At 41.9% G+C, this 3967-nt stretch overlaps 1 pseudogene; it reads right to left on the reverse strand.

The window, feature by feature from the left end:
* Window positions 1-1391: 1391 nt before the first annotated feature.
* LOC101116694 (U3 small nucleolar RNA-associated protein 6 homolog) lies at window positions 1392-3409 on the reverse strand (annotated as a pseudogene).
* Window positions 3410-3967: the final 558 nt, after the last annotated feature.

Consider the following 3967-nt stretch of genomic DNA (forward strand, 5'->3'; position numbering starts at 1 on the left):
CACAACTATATAATCCTAAGGTATTTGATTTAGGTCATACCTGAATGACCTAGTGGTTTTCCCTACTTTCTTCAATTTAAGTCTGAATCTTGCAATAAGGAGCTGATAATCTGAACCATAGTCAGCTCTGGGGTGTTTTTGCTGACTGTATGGAGCTTCTTTATTGTCAGCTGCAAAGAATATAATCAATCTGATTTCATTATTAACCATCTGGTGATGTCCCTGTGTAGAGTCATCTCATGTGTTGTTGGAAGAGGGTGTTTGCTATGACCAATGCATTCTCTTGGCAGAACACATTCTCTTGTTAGCCTTTGCCCTGCTTCATTTTGTACTCCAAGGCCAAACTTGCCTATTACTCCAATTATCTCTTGACTTCCTACTTTTATATTCTGGTCCGCTATGATAAAAAGGACTTTTTTTTTTTTTTTTTTTTTTGGTATTAGTTGTAGAAGATCTTATAGGTCTTCACAGAACTGTTCAATTTTAGCTTCTTCAGCATTAGTTGTTGGGGCATAGACTTGGATTACTGTGATATTGAGTGGTTTGCCTTGGAAATGAACAGAGATCATTCTGTCCTTTTTGAGACTGCATCCAAGTACTGTATTTCAGACTCTTTTGTTTACTATGCTGGCTACTCCATTTCTTCTAAGGGATTCTTTTTTTTTTTTTTTTTTTCAATGGAATGCTATGGATTTATTTCACATTTTCAAGGCTACTTATAACATAGACATAACATGGAAAACAACATAATATTAAGTGAAACACTGTAAGTAAAACTGTACTGAATCCTTCTCCCAGTATCATGTTACGCTGAAGGATATACAACTCAAACAACCGCTTCTTCTTCTCCAAGAATGCCCGTCTCTGCTGTAAGCTACCCTCCATCCTTGCCTCTGAAGCCCTTCTCTTTCTAAGCTACTCCTACCCTGCCTTTCCTTGTTACTGGGTCTCTCCAGTGCAAACATTTCTCTCAGATCAGTCCCAGAGACAAAAACACTTTTGTAATTTCTTAAGATCTTCTTAAAGGATAACTTTCCCCCTAATACCTAGCATCCTATTCTGCTGCTTCAACCAACTCAGGACATCAGCTCTATGCCTTTAACCCCCACTTCCATCCCAAAAGTTTGTCTTCTTTCTTGCCCATGACAGGGACTCAATGAATGAATGATCTAACAGTGTAAATCCAATTCTAACAAAGGAAATCATACCAGTGAGTTTAAGCCCAGATGACAAGACTGCAAAATTACTCTGTCCTCCATACTTTCACTAAATGCGCATATAAGGAGAAAATAAACAGAACTGTATTTTCGTCTCCATTTTAACTGAACCTGAGGTCTAGATTAGAGCTACTCAAGCCTGACAAGGTGTAGTAAAACAAGATCAGTTACATCGTTTCCATGTATTCTGAAAAACATTTAGGATCTACACAGGCCTGGCCTCAACAACTGGCTTCTGGCCATTAAGCAGCACTTCTCTTTTCTGGAATTCAAGATTAACACGTCAACAAAATTAAAGCAGGCCTCAAAATGAGACACCATCTCAGCAAACTGCAGATGACTGCATAAAACAAATCTGCCCGGAGGGCTTACAGCACTATTTGACAAAGGTGACTGTGCTCTTCCTCTTTTCACAAACGGCCGGCCTGATGCAGAGCATGTTTAGCCATAAACTGCTCTACCTCTCCTACAACATTTTCATGGCTCGCCAGTAGAGCTGTCCGCAGTTCTCAGGTCTACCAAGCGGGTGGTTCAATTCTTCTTTGATGTAATCCATCCAGAGATCAGAATCTTCAGTTCCAAATTCTCTCAAAGCCCTCTCATAATACTCTCTTAAGTTCTCCATCTTACAGGATTCTTGCTCCTTCTCAAACTGGATCATCTTCCTGAAAAAATCAACTGAAAATGGACGGTTTTCCTGTAAACTTTTAAACACATCTCTAGCCTTTTTGTAACCACCACTTCGATAAGCCCAATTCAGATACTTTTCCTTCACAGGGACTGAGTCAGCTCCTGAGAGACGGAAGATAGCTCTCTTATAGATTCCTTCAGTTTCTTCTTGCTTTCCGGCATCTTCACTCCACTGGGCCCAAGTAAGCCACAATGGAAGACACATCTGAGGTTTCAGGTACTCAAAGGCTTGGTCAAAACCCTTGGCCATCTCGTGGCTCTCTGATGAAATCAGGGCCTCCAGCTTCACCTGCCACATCTCCACTGATTTCCTGAACAATTTCACTACCTCCAGGGATTCCTTTAACAACTGGCGATGCAGCAACAACGTGCTCAGCTGCCTGTACTGGAGTTCTGGTAAAAGTTTGAGCTCATGTGCCTTCCGGAATGCAGCCATGGTTCTTTCCAGCCTCTTCTTTCTGAGGAGGCGACTGCTTGTCTTCTTAGTAAACCTCTCCATGCAGAAGTTCATGTAACACTTCCACATAGCCTCTGTGGGCACAGTTTTTACTGCCTCCTCATACACAGCACAGCACCTCTCACCTCCTTCGCTTTGGCTTGTTTGGTTGCAGGCAGCTCTTCTCCTGGCTGTGACTGAATCACCAATTCTTGCCGGGCTACATAGTCCCAAGTGAGGGGGTCGTCTGTGTGCAGAGCCTTAAGGTCATTGTAAATTTCTCTTTGCAGATCTTTGGCAAAGTCGAACAGCTGTGCAACTGAAAGCAGTGACACATGAAATTTTGCACTTTTAATTACACTTATAGCGTTCTTATAGATGATCCGCGCCAACTCGCCCGTAAGGACTTCTTCAGCATGCTCAAGATTCCCCACATCCATGTTGGCTTTTTCAAACTCTTGCTTTTCCTTCCTCAATTTTTCAGCATGCATCAGCTCCATCCTAAAGTATTCTTCATAAAGTTTTGGGCAACGCGCAGAGCCCGAAGAAATAACTGTCTTGCACTTTCTGAAGACAAGCAGTCTTCCAGTTCCCATTTGGCCGCCAAAATCCACAAACCTGGCTTGTTCGAATGAATGGCCAACAAGGAAGAAAATACCTTGCTAAGGTGAACCTTGGCAGCCCACTTCCTACAAAAGGCTATAAAAGACAGCCAAAGTTGAACATCATCTTTCCACTTAATTGATGCACGTCGGAAGACACTCTGTATCCGATGTATTATAGGATCCTCAATCTCATCCTTCTTAAATGTATATCCAACGCGAGTTCTCCGTTTCTCGATCAGCTCCAAAAGATGAATTTCATACTGAACGTATCTGATAAAGTCATCCTTTAAAAGACTCCTTCGCTGTATCCTGTATTCTAGTTCTAAAGCCTTCCTAATGATTGCCCTAATCTCCATTTGACTGAAGAGTCCAGTGCGCGATCCTCTACACGTTCCTGAATTATTTCCGCCATGATAGCCGAACTTCACAACCCACCACAGCTCCTCTCACCGACGACACGCTTCTAAGGGATTCTTGCCTACAGCAGTAGATAAAATGGTCATCTGAATTAAATTGACCCATTCCAGTCCATTTTAGTTCACTGATTCCTAAAATGTTGATGTTCACTCTTGCTGTCTCCTGTTTTACCACTTCCAATTTGCCTTGATTCAGGGACCTAACATTCCAGGTTTCTACGCAATATTGTTCTTTACAGCATTGTACTTTGCTTTCATCACCAGACACATCCATAACTGGGCATTGTTTCCACTTTGGTTCAGCCTCTTCTTTCCTTCTGGAGCTATTTCTCTGCTCTTCTCCAGCAGCATATTGGACACCTACTGACCTAGGGAGTTCATCTTTCAGTGATATATCTTTTTGCTTTCTCATATTGTTAATGGGGTTCTCAAGGCAAGAATGTTGAAGTGGTTTGCCATTCCCTTCTCCAGTGGACCGCGTTTTGTCAGAACTCTCCACCATGACTCATCTATCTTGGGTGAGATATAATATAATATTCTAACTGATTAGTAACATAGGCAAGGATGTAGCCATTTCATTCTCAGTCACCTTTGCTCTTATGA

This window comes from Ovis aries, chromosome 1, assembly GCF_016772045.2.
Source record: "Ovis aries strain OAR_USU_Benz2616 breed Rambouillet chromosome 1, ARS-UI_Ramb_v3.0, whole genome shotgun sequence".
Lineage (NCBI taxonomy): Eukaryota > Metazoa > Chordata > Mammalia > Artiodactyla > Bovidae > Ovis > Ovis aries.